Below are 13774 nucleotides of genomic sequence, written 5' to 3'. Positions count from 1 at the left end.
CAAACTCTCTGGCCTTATCTGTCCTCCTCTCTCACTCTGTGACACCCCTCCACACACCCCCCCACACACACCAAAACCCTGTTTGTGTTTCTTGATCATTAGCGCATTAGTAGGTCATTCCTGCCTCCAGTGCCTGCTTTGCCGAGCTGCCTCTGTCGCACTTTGTCCTCCTCTTTCCATGACTGGTTCTTATTATTCTGAGACTTCCCTGACCATTGTATTTAAAATACTCTCCCCATCACTCTATTTATTTCTTAATAAATTTGTCACTGTGAGAAATTTTCTTGTGTGTTGTTTTCACATGTTTTGGCTGTTTCAACTAGAACATAAGCTCTAGGAAGACAAGACCTCCTGTCTTGTTCATGGTGGTATCAACATCTAGAACAGTGTTTGTCACCTAGAAGTAGGTGCTCTTTGCATCAAAAGCAGCAGAAGTGGCTCAGCAAGATTCTGATAGTCTTTCCATGTCACTGATTCAGATAAGACAAACCAACTCAGCATCCCAGAAAAACAATTTTAGAGAGAGTCAGTCAGTAATCCCATTAACTAATCTCCACATACAGTTTACTTTTCTGACTTGGACAAGAACTGAATTTCTCATCCGTTCTAGTAAATGTAAAAACAAATCAGTAAACAAAAGCAGCTCATGTATATAACAGATAATCCTTGATGAATATTTTCTAAACGAATCATGAATGACAGACAACTGCTGTTATCATTCACTCCATTGTGCTGTTAATTTCCCAAATCTAAAGTGCCCAATTTTTACATTTTAGTAGCTCTTAATTGGGATGCATAATATAGTTGAATTTGCAGAAGCACTTCCTTTTTTAGTGGAATAAAAACAGTCATGATCTTAAAACCATCAGTCTTAGGTTTGATAGGATAAGTATATGAGAAACTTAAGGGCTTTGCATGAGGTTTCCTGAATTACTAGTATGCCTGTAATTTCTTTATTATTACTATTTTTTTAAATTTGGAAGTGCCTTTTTAAATTGACCCTGGTCTTCTCTTGTCAAATCAAGTGATCTTTCTGTACCTTCGTCCTTGATGTCCCCAGAGCACATGATGATACTGAGTGGTCCATCCTTCATGTATGCCACCATAGAGGAAGTCAGTGTAACCCACAAGTTCTTTTTGCACAACTGATGGCAGAGAGCTGATCAGATCTGTGTTCATCAGCTCTCTTCATGTTTTGAGACTCTTTGATTCTTAGTACCATCCCCCCTCATTCTTACACTTCCTAGTAACTAAGTGCATTCCACCACCACCAAAAAAAAGTAAAAGAAAAGCAAAGGCATGTTCTTTATTGCATTGGTTTGACTAAACCTTATATTAGATGCTAAAGTTGCAAATTATCGAAAGCCAACTATAGAGTTTTGAACAAAAAAGGCAATTTACTGACTTATGTAACTAAAAACGTACAAGGTTAGGGCTGATGTAGGAATGCCTTGATCCACAGACACAATTATCATCAGTTTTTCTCCATCTCTCAGCTCTGCTGTCTGCTGTGTTGTCTTGTTTTCATGACTGCTGACAAGCCAGGCTCAAATCACTGTCACGTTCAAGTCAAGCAGGAAAGAAAGTGTGTCTTCCTTGTCACTAAAGCAGAAGCCGTGGGATCTGCTCTGATGGGGCCTGGGTGGCTTGGAGGGAGTCTGAGCTAAACTCTGTGGCCAAGAGGATGCTGTGCCGTGATTGGCCTGGCCTGTGTTCCATGACCCCCCACTCACCTGGGGATGGTGTTTATCCACTTGACCAAACATATGGACTGAAAGTGGGGTACCGGTGATCCCCCAAAAAGCAAATCCAAGGGTCATTACCAGAAGTGGAGTTATAGGATGTCGAGAAACAAATAAAAGGCGTGTACTTAGAAATTGTTTTTGAACCAATATGTTCATTTTAAAGACATTTTTGACTTTTTTAATCTCTAATTTTTTAATTATAAAAATTTATCTCCTTTTAAGGATTAGTGAACACATGGGATCTTTGTGCTACAGTGAAGAAACTTGTGGATTTGCAAGATTTTCTTCTTGTTGAAAGTTACAGAACCTAATACCTGATATCAAACAGCTTTCTTTCTTTCTCGGTAAGCAGGTGAACTGGCTCGTATACATGATGTGCTTAGACCAACCTTCATTTTTTTCCTTACAGTCCTCCTTTTCCAATTAAAAAGAAGAAGATGGACCTTGTGATCATTTGCTAATTGAGGGACAACTACACACATTAGTTGAAGTGATTTAAATTAAGCTTTGGTGGGTATCTGGCATGGCCAACTGGCAAATGACAATGGCCATAGCTAAGAAAGAGAATAGAAGAGAAAAGAGGTTGGAGAAAACTGAGAGGGTGGTAAAAATGCGGTTAGTTTGCAACATGATGACTTTGCTTATAGGTCTTTAAACGTGAGGAATCCACGCCAATTCTCCTCTTCCAGTTGTCATCTTCACCACTATCTTTTCTCCAAGTCAGCATCAAGTTCTTGCTGCCCTTAGGACCTCACAACATAGTGTTTCTGTCGTCATGATCCCTCTAGTGTCCAAGTATATGTTTTCAGTGGAAGAAAGGTTTTTGAGAGCACAGAATTTTGAGACTTCTTGGTGGATGGACTGAAGGTGGGAGGTCAGGAGCACAGGGACCCTTAGGAAGTAACATGAGCAGGACAATGGTTGGAAGCAAGTCAAGTTTGCTGCATGAAATGTCCAGTAACTATAACTTTCAAACTATAAAAGTGTTCCTGTGTGTTTGTTGTTGACAAAAGGGGATTATTTGATACCAAAAGCTAAACCATAAGGAAAACCAGAAAAAGGATAATTTGGTTTGATTGTGTAAAAGTGCTTATGGTCTGCCTGTGAAAGCTAGCTGAGCACATTAATGAGCAGGCATAACATTAAGTCAAATGCTTTTATCATATTAGGTGTATCACTAATAAATAGGCCAAAATACCTTTATCATAAAGGCTGCATTTGTTATAATCTGTGATTCATAAATTTTAATTCTTTTTGAAAAATTCACTCTCAGCATTAAGAAATAATTATAATAGCTACCATTTATATGTGTTTCACTATGTGTCAAGCACCTTTTGTACATTATCTCATTTGTTTTACTAGCCTTAAGAGGGGAGGTGATATTATCTCCAACATTAATAGCAGAAAATAGACCATTAAAGAAGATAACTAACTTACCTAACATTAAGCAGCTATTACATGGAAAAAAATGACTTTAAAACTCAGCTGACCCCAAAGCCTGGAATTTTTGGCGATTTGTTTCTATTATCTCTAGGAAAAGAGGAAGTAAGAAGATTTTTTATTAATATCATATAATGTTAATCAGAACTAGACATCAGGACATAGGCTGAGTTGTCAAGTCAAAGAAGTTGTCAGGAATCTGAGCCTGATTTGGGGGGACCTAGGGAGCTGAACAGAAGTCATCAACCCTGAAGATAAGATTCGGAAGGCCAGAGGTGAAACTCATACCATAAAATCAGAGAGAATTCTAGTTCCTCTAAAGGGAAGATGGCTTTTGGACTTGAATATCTGACCACACGAGTCATCTCTATCTACCCTTGTTCACAGTTAACCACACGTTGTCTCTATCTCCACTCCTGAAGCACCTCACAGGTGGCCTATCTCATCATTTCATGTCTGTGTCCCAGGAGGCCTCTGGGAGGAGCCCAGCAAGCTCTGAATATGTGGGCTGTATCTCGTTCTCTCCTTTCCAAGGAGCAAAGTTTGTAGCTGCTTCAAACATGTGGGTAGTGATCTCCAAACTTACTTGTGAGTAATAAAAAGCATAGCACTTCAGGGAGTGTAAGAGTCAATACATATCTCAATATGTATTGACTCTTACACATTTATAGATTGTTCATGTATTATTATGTGAAATATTAAATACATTTGAAACATGCACAAATATTGTAAATATTTAAAGGATGAGCTGGTGATTTCTGCTGTTGGAGAATCCACTGCCACTAGGTCTCTTCCAAATAGAATTAAATTTCCTTTATGTGCTGGTTCACACCTAAACTAATGCTAACCACGCTATTCAGCAGTTATTACTCTCTGCCATCTCTGCTAGAAGGAAAGCTGTGTAAGCATAGGAATCATGGTTTAGTTATTAATTCATTCATTTTGCAAGTACCTAACAAGTACTTGTAGCTAAGGAAATACAGCTATCAGATTCAGTTCCTGCGATCAAGCTCAAGATCGAGTGAAGGTCAGCAGGGTACAGAAGAGGACAAACAGTCACGGGTCGGTCTGGGATGAAGGCTGCAAGTTCCTTAGAGGTGCCTAGTAGGGCACCGGCCTTGGGAGAGAGGGTAAGCTGGAAACGCAGGGTTAGAGAAGGCTGGATATTAATATAGAATAGCCCCTATTATTATGTAGTAGATCCACCACAAGGATGTGTAGTTGTTAAGTGCTGATTTTTATGGATTTGAGAAGACTGAGAAAATTCACATCTGTTCATGCCCAAGTGCTGAACCAACTGAGTGACAGTGAGGCAAAGGGAGGTCTAAATGTCACTGTCCTCTAAATGTCCTCAATGTGCAGCAGCAGGGTGCTTCCCAGCGCCCCACACGGACTCCCCCACCCATGCCTTGGGCAGCTCTGGATGCTCACAAGCCCTCGGGAAGGTTGCATTTGAGACTTGCAACTTGAAGGATCTCAGTGTAAGAAATGTCCTCTTCAGGCAAGAAGGTCCCTGAAGAGGGAGGGCTTTCACTGCACAGGTCCGCCTTCTTATGCCAGCTCACCAGTAGATGAGTTAATCCACTTTCCCCGGGAAATGACTAGAAGTTGTAGAGAGAGTCCAGGAACGTTACTGCAGGAGGAGAAACCTAGGAGTAAGTGTTTCCTACATAAATGGCCATTTTGACAACTTTTCAATGTCTGACATGCTCTCAAAGTGTCTGGGCACAGATTTCCTATTCTTCCATATCCAGATTGCCAATATTTTTTGATTCTGCTCTTTTCCTCCAAATTTATACCACATATCTTCCTTTGCATAAAGTCTACCATCATTTACTCTCTAATCCTTGATCAGAAATTTATGATCAGGGTAAAGAAATTTTAAGAACTTCCATGAAATATTACCTGAGTATTCTTACTTATTATTGCACTTTACAGTAAGAACAAATGCACTTACATTTTATGAACACATGCTATGTTCTCTTTGATCAAATCAGATATATGAAATCCAGATAAATTAGGGAGAATATTAATTTTACCAAAAGATACACACAAGTAACTTTAAATAGAAATATATATCTTACTCACTGTAAGCTAGAAATGCAAACCAGACTAGACTCACACCTCTCTGCAAGAATGATAAATGTCAGTGGGGAAGGGACTTCAGAGTTTAGTCTGGAATTATTTCAGTACAGAATTTTATGCTAAATGAAACTATTAACCAATTTTAAAACAATAGATAAATTTTCAGATATAAAAAGATTCAGACAATCAAGCACCCTTTCTAAATAATTATTTGAGAGGGTACTCCACCAGAGCAAGGGAGTAAATGAGGAGAGAACCCAAGAAATGACTCAGGGACCAGTTCTCCCAGCTCAGGAGAGCAGTTTATCTAATCAAGGCAAGGGGTGTCCAGGAGGCCTCGCTTAGCAGGGGTTGGGGGGAGCCCGGAGGGCAAGGATGCTGGAGAAAAACACGACTGTGTACAGTGGACATGATTACCAGAGAGTATATTCTTTTCAAAACTGATCATACATGCACTGAACGGCACATGGATTATAAAATCACCATCTCTGGAAGGAAATATAATTAAATGGTTGTGTTACTAGCTGTAAAAATGTGAACACTGTTGTTACATTTTTTAGAAAATTAACCTGGTCAAATCTCAGGAGATATAGAAAATGTTAGTTTCAAGATGGAATGTAAATACGATCACTTTGATCATGTAAAAGTAAAGGGAAAGTGACAGAGAAGAGTGGAGACAGAAGTGGCAGACGTTGCGGACACGGGAAATGGGACGTTTGGAGTGTTGATGTCCTTGGTCATCACTCTCCGTCTTTATGGAGCAAGGAATGAATGTGTAAGTAGATTGACATTTCAGAGGCGACGACAGAAGAAACAATCGAATGTTAAAACTACAAAGGATGGAGGAGAAGAGGACTGCTGGGTGACCTCAATGTGCAGCAGCAGGGCGCTTCCCAGCACCCCACACGGACTCCCCCATACCTTGGGCAGCTCTGGATGATCACAAGCCCTCGGGAAGGTTGCATTTGAGACTTGCAACTTGAAGGTGGTCCATGACCAAGCCAATAGACGAGGTCTAAAATTAATTAATCGAGGTACAACAATCTCAGGTCATGAAAGTGAGAGGCAAGTATGAGAAGGAAGACCCCAGTGGTGGCGTCCGACGAGAGGAGTGGAAACGGGCCGAGGAGGAGCACGGAGTCATTTGATTGCTCCATTTTGCATCTGTGACCATTTATTTTGAGGAAGTGTAGTTTCAATTGGAGGGACAAATAATTGACATGGTATTTTTAGAAGCTAGAACATTTATCATTTACGAAGTAATTTAATTTGATTTCACATTTCATTTGCCCTGAAAGCCATACTTTATTACTGTTATACTGCCCTCTTCTGGGTAAGTCTTACAATATCACCCTGATGGCATGTTAGCTGTGCACTATAACACTGATATCATAAAAAAAACACTGTGTCTGGTGTAACTATGCAAAGTTCGGTTCACTGAGGACTCACCATATGTGGGAGCTGAGCAGGTTCACAGTCCAGTTGAGAGAACAGGTATATAAGCCAGTGATGGCAAATAATGAGTTTATAAGTACAAATAATTATAAGTTTAAAAACATAGAAAGCTGATAGTGACATGTGAACTGATTTTTGAAAGTTAAGTACAGGCATACCTCATTTTATTGGACTCCATTTCATTATATTTCACAGATACTGCATTTTTTTTTTTTTAGAAATGGAAGTTTGTGGCAGCCCTGCACCCAGCAAGTCTCTCTCTCTGGTAGCAGCATTTTTCCAGTGGCACTGGCCACTGCATGCCTCTGTCACAGTTGGAAACCCTCACAGTGTTTCACACTTCTTCATTATTATTATAACTTAAATTGCTGCAATCCAGGATCAGACCTGATGAGGAGTTGCTTATTAGGGATGAGCAAAGAAAGTTCTTGAGATGGAATCTACTTCCAGTAAAGATGCTATGAAGACTGTTGAAATGACAAAGGATTTAGAATGTTATGTAACTAAGTCGATAGAGCAGCAGCAGGATTTGAGAGGATTGCCTCCAATTTTGAAAGTTCTACTTTGGGTAAAACACTATCAAACAGCATCTCATGATACACAGAAACCATTTGTGAAACGAAGAGAGTCAACTGTGGGAAAAATGGAAGTTCCTGTGGCCAGGAGCCTCCCCCGACCCTAACCTACTGGATGATATGATTGGCCTGCTGCTGGGCTACTGCTTCCACACCCTAGGCAAGGAGCTGTTACTGACTGAGTCACTGTATAAAGAGCTCTGCCCAGCGCTCTGGGTGGAGGCAGAGACGGAGGAGGATTGCAGATCTGCAGACTGTTGGATGCAGCTGTTATTCTAGTGCTCGACCTACTGCAGATAGAATAAAGCTGAGTATAAATCCTTTTACCCCCAGGACATTTTGTTTCCTTGTCATTTTTTGGTCTCACCAAATCCACAGTGAACTTGCCCAGGGCTGAAACCCTCAGGCAAGACATGAGCTATGTGGCAAACCTCATTGTTTTATTTAAGGAAATTTCCACAACCACCCAAACCTTGAACAACCACCACGCTGCTCAGTCATCAGCCATCCACGTTGAGGCAAGACCCTCCACCAGCAAAAATAGTACCACCTGCTGAAAGTTCAGGTGATGGGCAGCATTTTTTAGCAGTAAAGTATTTTTAATTAATATTTATATATTGGGTTTTGAGATATAATGCTGTTGCGCACTTAATAGACTAGAGTGCACTGTACACATAACTGCTATATGCAGTGGAAGACCCCAAAATTCAATTGACTCCCTTAATTACTATATTTGCTTTATTGCAGTGGTCTAGAACTGAATCTGCAATATCTCTGTAAAGAAGCCTATAGTAGTTCAACAGCAAAAAAAAAAAAAGATGAGAGGTAACTCTAGTCCAAGATACAGTCAGACACTCAACAGCATTGTCACTTTTGTGGTTCCTTATGGAACCTAGACCAGGAGGGACAGGCCCCAGCCATGAAGGTGTGTGCCCTATCAAGAGCTTGGTACTGTGTCCTGAAGGTTCGCTAAAGGGCTGTAAGCAGGGGAGCGATGTGGACAGTTACCTGTTCCCCCCTTTCTCTGGCAGTCCCAGAAGCGTGAGATGGAAGCCAGGTCCTGGCTACAGCAGCAGGCTCAGCCTGCTGGCATGTCCTCCAGTAAGGTGGGGACCCCTGGTGGAGAGGGTGGACAGAACAGAGGATGCTTGGTGTAGCAGGCTGGGTGGTGAGGGAGATTACCAGATCTGTCTTCTGTGACTTTGTGGAGGATGGAGTCACAAACCAAGGAAGGGCACAGAGCAGGTCTGGGGAGATGATGCATTTGGTTTTGGAGGAAAGTGTGAGGTGGTTTTGGTGAATTTATTCAGAAGGGCTTGCAGTTGCAGCTAGTGTATAAAGCCATAGGAAAAATGGGGCAACTCTACATTCCTAGCCTCAGCAGGGCCTGAACATGTCTAGTGTGTTTTACTAGTCAGTTTACTCCCCAGCTCTTCATGCAACTACCTCAAACTTCTCTATTTTTCTGAAACTTTGAACTGTCTCTTCCTCCACAGACACCTTACCCCCCACTTCGTGCCAACAGCAGAAGTGATTAGTCCCAGTAAGCCATGTCCCCACCAGGAAGTGCCCATTTTCATGAGTTCTAAACGTCATCTCCGTAACCTAAGCACCTCTTCAGTGAGGGAGCAGCAGGGCTGTGTGTCCAGGCAGGGGCAGGGTAGAAGGAGAGGAGGCCAGAAGGACTAACTGATGGCCAAGGGAGGAGGAGGGTGAATCCCTGAAGGACCTACAGGTATCCAGGACTGTGCTTAGGAGCCCGAGAGCCTACGGACTTTCAGGCACTTCTATCCACACCCTTACCAAGCTATTTTACAGCTAGTGGGACATTGGACCTTCTTTAAGGACTCTTATGGCTGCAAAATATGATTCCATTGAAAACATATGAGATGTGCATGTACAAGTTACAAAGTTAAGCTAGACCTACATTATAAAGCCACACCTACAACGTTGAAGTTCTTGTTTTTATAGTTTCAAACTATTGTATGAAATCAAGATGTTTTTTCTCTAAGTCATCCTTCTGCAGGACTAAAAATGGAAGTTGATGGAATTAAATGAATCTGTGAATGTGACTGGCAATCAAACACATAACTTGACTAGTATTTTTACAAAGCAGTGCCCCAAACATTGAAAAGTTCCTTGCTATAATACCACTTTACTGACTAATGAAGTTCCCTCAGTATGTAACCTTTAATATGACATTTTAACCAGAAGATTGAGTTAGGAATTTCAAATTTTTGACTTGGCAGACACATACTGATGCAAAAATACATCTTATATCATCATTGTTAAATATACATTTTTCTTAAGAATTGGTAGTTGTGCTATAATTTTATGTCTAACTGAATTGCCATGATAGGAAAAATAGTAATATACAGAGAATTCATGAAAGATTTTTAGAAGTCTTATAAACAAGTGTATGATCAGTTGAAGCTGTATCAGCTTTTAATTTAAGGCCTGCACCTGTTGGTGTAAGAAGGATCAAATGTCAGAAGAAGCTAGAGTATGAATAAATAGAATAAGAGAAAAGGTCTCCTGAGAAGAAAATAAAATAAAAAGTAATCATATAGATTGTCATTATATTGCTTCTCATATTCAAGGTTTAGTGCTAAAACATAAATTGCAAATATATAAACGTAGTCAGTTTTAATCCGTGCTGCTAGCCAAACTGTATAAAAATAATGCAAAAGGAAAGATTAGGATTATGAAAAAGCTTGCTGTTAGTTCAATTTTCTTTATACCTTACAAAAATGAAATGACCCAATTGTTATTCTTTTTTAAATAAAGAAAAACATCAATCATGTTAGTTTGCGAAGCATACTATAAATTAGTTTACTGAAAAGAACTCACAATTTTAACATGTAGTTTTTTTTACCTTCTGTTTGTCATTGTGATCATTACGTGAGGTTTTTCTCTTCAAATATTAAGTTCTTCACTTAAAGAGAGGCTTAAAAGTTTTTTTTAGAAGTGGCTATTATATGATAATATGCAGTTTTCTTGAATGAGAAAGGTATATACATTTAATACTAATCAAGCTGCAAGGTCTAAGTGCTGCATGTTGGTTTGAAGTGATTTTTTCATGACTTGTCAACATTAAATTCTACTGGAAACTAGCCCCAAAGTGGTTTGCTGTTCATTTAAGGTAAAGTTTATTTTTAAAAAGGCGTAATTATATAAGGCTATCATGATTCAGGGTTTAAATGTTGGCTTTGTAAGAATTTTTTTATTTTGGCACACTTAGGGCAGTGTCCTGGAATTGGTGCCCAACCAATCTGAAGTGTGGTATGAGCTGTTTATGTCACTGAGTAAAATTAGATTCGCCTGTTGCTAATATGAGGGGATGAAACATGAGCCAAGACCAAACACGTGAGAGACTCGTCTCGCAGGCATAGCTGGTAAAGCCAAAACCCTTCAGGCTTCTGCAGGCAAAGGGAAACTTTGAAACACTCTCTCCGGTAGAGCTCCGGCTGTTATACTTAATTCGCCGGTGTGCTTTTTCATACATCCAAGGTAAGTAAGCAGTTTTAATGTGGGTTTTATATCATTACAAAATATAGCCTAAAAACCATTAGGCTTCAGGATTTTTTATTTTGTTCTTCTTAGGTGACATAATAGTTAATTAGATTTAAAATGTTGAATGAATTTCGCTCAAAATTATTATATATTGGGCATCAATGAAATTTAACTTCTCACTTAAACTCTTTTCAGTTATTCTGATTACTAATATGCTATATAATTTTAGCACAATTTATATTTCTTATGCTTTTAATTTGTAAAATATAACATTTCTGTATTATTGGGCATTAAACTGTGTAATGTAGTTAATCCAGACAAAATATGGTCTTGTAAGAACATCTAATTCAACTCTACATTTTGTTGATAGTTTTGTGACAGACATTAAAAGATAGATTAAAATCGATGAGAACAAAAGTCAGAGTCATTTGATAACTTGGGAAGAAGAGAAACAAAAGCAAAGTCCCAACTTCAGTTGTCTAGCTATTATTGAAATGAAAAAGGGAAGAATAGTTCTTTCCAAAAATCCAAGAAAAATTAAGTGTTGCTCAAAATACATACGAAAAAGTAAATAGGGTAAAAGTTCAGCATGTGCTAACTAACGTTCTGGCCTACTAAAGTTGTCAGTTCTTTCTCTGTGCTTCCTGAGTTAAAAGGGAGCAATCAGAAAACGAGTTTTTAAAGGAAAGCATAGAAACAGATAATAAGGGAAAACAGCTCAACTGGCTGAAAGATTTGCCAGCAGGGTGGAGTAACTCACTAAGACAAAACGAAGTACAAAACATGCAGTTTACTTTTCACTGATTTTCTTGGAACCATTTTATAGAGATTTGAAGAGACAGGTACTTTTTTTTCAAAACCAAATGAAAAGTAGTCTTTCAACACACTTAAATATCAAATTCCAAACACTAATAAATTCAAGTTTCCAAAGATGCTGGTTAAGCTTGCAAGTTAAAATGCTGAACATAAAATAGCTCCATATTGTCCTTTAAAAAATATACTTCCTAGACATTTAGGTTAAACTGCTCTTACACTGAATATGAAAATCAAAGAACAAATTGTAAATTCTGACCAGGCACTCATTTTATTTCATTTGCGTATTGTGTCGGACCCACGGTTCTGCGTTTGCCCCTCAGCTGCTGGCCCATCACCCACTGCCTCTTACTTCTCCCCAAAGAAGCCCAGCCTGCCCAGCCCGCCGTTGCTGTGATTTCCTGGTGGGAAGGACAGGAACTACAGTCGTGTGATTCTACTCCCATCCCTTCAGGACCTGCTTCTGCATTTCCTGCTGTTCTTTCGTCCTTTTCTGCTCATCTCAGGCAGCCTCTGTCTAGCTTCATTCTTCTCTGGACCTTCTGCAGGGCCAGATAGGTCTGTGACGTTCTCTTGAATGTTGTAGAATTCCTCACCCACGATACTTGCCATCCCAGACTCCATTTTTAATTTTTATATGTTATTATACCCTAGAGAATTTTATGGGAAAATTGATACAGGAGTACTTAGCAATTTGTTGATTTGCAGAAGTCACAACACTTCTCTCAGAATCCCTCAAAATGTGCCTTGTCGTGAAGCCTCCTTGGCTTCAGTATGGCTGGTACACAGAGTACCACTGATGAACGTGAGCTGGGAGCACGAGGGCGTGTTGGTACCCAGAGGATCCGTGCTTTGTCCCCAGCAGGGAGCCCTTTGAACAATGCAGCAGAAAGGTAGCTCAGCCCATTCATCATTTGGGAAGGTCTTTCTGGCTGCTGCGGGGAGTGGGTTAGGGCGTGGGAGAGGGACAGAGGAGGGGTTACACGGAGTCAAAAGTTGGCCTCGCTGAGGACTGGGGAGGGAGCTGCAGGGAGAAAGCCCTGGAGAAAGGAACATAAAACCAGGCTTCACCTTTGTTTGTTTTACTCTTAAACATTCTTAATTTTATTTGTGAAACATCTCCGCAAAGCACAGTATCAATGAAGAGGCAGTGATTACCAGTTCGGGCTGTGGCGTCAGACTGCCACTTTAGATCTCTCAGGCCTCCTGTGAATGACTTCCTTACCCTGGGCTCAGTTTCCTCGTTTGTAAGAATGGGAATGACCACAGTATCACCTGCTAAGGTTATAGTGGGTATCAGATTCAGTCCATGCAAGCCACTTAGAAATGTTCCAAGAGCTAGGTCCTCCGTGTCACTGCAAGAAGGAATTCAGGAGCAGACGTGAAGTGATTGAGCTGTAAGAGTTCATTTGGAAAACAAGGTTGTAGAGAAAGGCAAGAGCACACCCCCAAGAGTGGGGGCCTGGGGTGACCCAGAGCGGGCAGCATGAAGGGAACAACTGGGAGCCCTTTCTATATAAAGGGAGATGAATATTCACTAAGGTTTCAAAGGGAACAGGTGGAGTCTTTTTGGGGTTCAAGCTCACTCCACCCTCACTTCAGGCAGAGGGAGTTTTGACTATATTTGGTCCCCATCAGAACTGTCATGGTGCAGGATTTGTACTATGCTAATGACAGAGGGGCAGGATTTGTACCATGTTAATGGATTTTGGGTCAAGTTTGAATCAGTTTCTCCACCACGTTTTGGCCAGTCTGTTCTCTATATTCTCCCTCCACATCCCACACACGCAGCTTACACAGAACGTGTAGTATGTAAGCAAGCATCTAGCTGAACGTAAACACCACACAGTCCCCCTCCCTCTTCTGTCTGGCTATGTACCTACTAAAAGCCTCAGAATGACAAACGATTAGGGTCTCTCACCTGTTTCTCCTGGACCCCCTAAGACGGCAGCTGAAGCCCTCTGTAGACAGAAGCATTTAGGCTGAGGATATTTCTGCTCCAGCACAGAATGTTCTCCACATACAGTGAAGGCTGCCCAGGACTATGTACATTCCAGAGTGCAAATAGAAAACCCTCCCAAGATATTCTCACCAACTGACCGAAAATCCCTAATGATGCCTTTAGTATTCATGAATGGAAAAAACATC

The 13774-nt window shown here is 40.4% G+C and overlaps 1 protein-coding gene across 3 annotated transcripts in view; it reads left to right on the top strand.

Annotated features, from left to right (window-relative positions):
• SGCG (sarcoglycan gamma) overlaps nt 1-13774 on the top strand; it is a 114629-nt gene that overhangs the window by 19863 nt on the left and 80992 nt on the right. The window contains exon 1 of one of the 3 annotated variants that reach the window (XM_037001922.2): nt 10652-10810. The exons of the other annotated variants lie outside the window; for them this stretch is intronic. The gene's annotated coding sequence lies outside the window, so the exon portion shown is untranslated. Of the gene's footprint in view, nt 1-10651; nt 10811-13774 lie in introns of those variants that run through there. 3 annotated transcript variants of the gene reach the window in all.

This window comes from Manis javanica, chromosome 1, assembly GCF_040802235.1.
Source record: "Manis javanica isolate MJ-LG chromosome 1, MJ_LKY, whole genome shotgun sequence".
Lineage (NCBI taxonomy): Eukaryota > Metazoa > Chordata > Mammalia > Pholidota > Manidae > Manis > Manis javanica.
The sequence above is the reverse complement of the archived record's forward strand: the minus strand, read 5'-3'. Positions and strand labels throughout refer to the sequence as shown.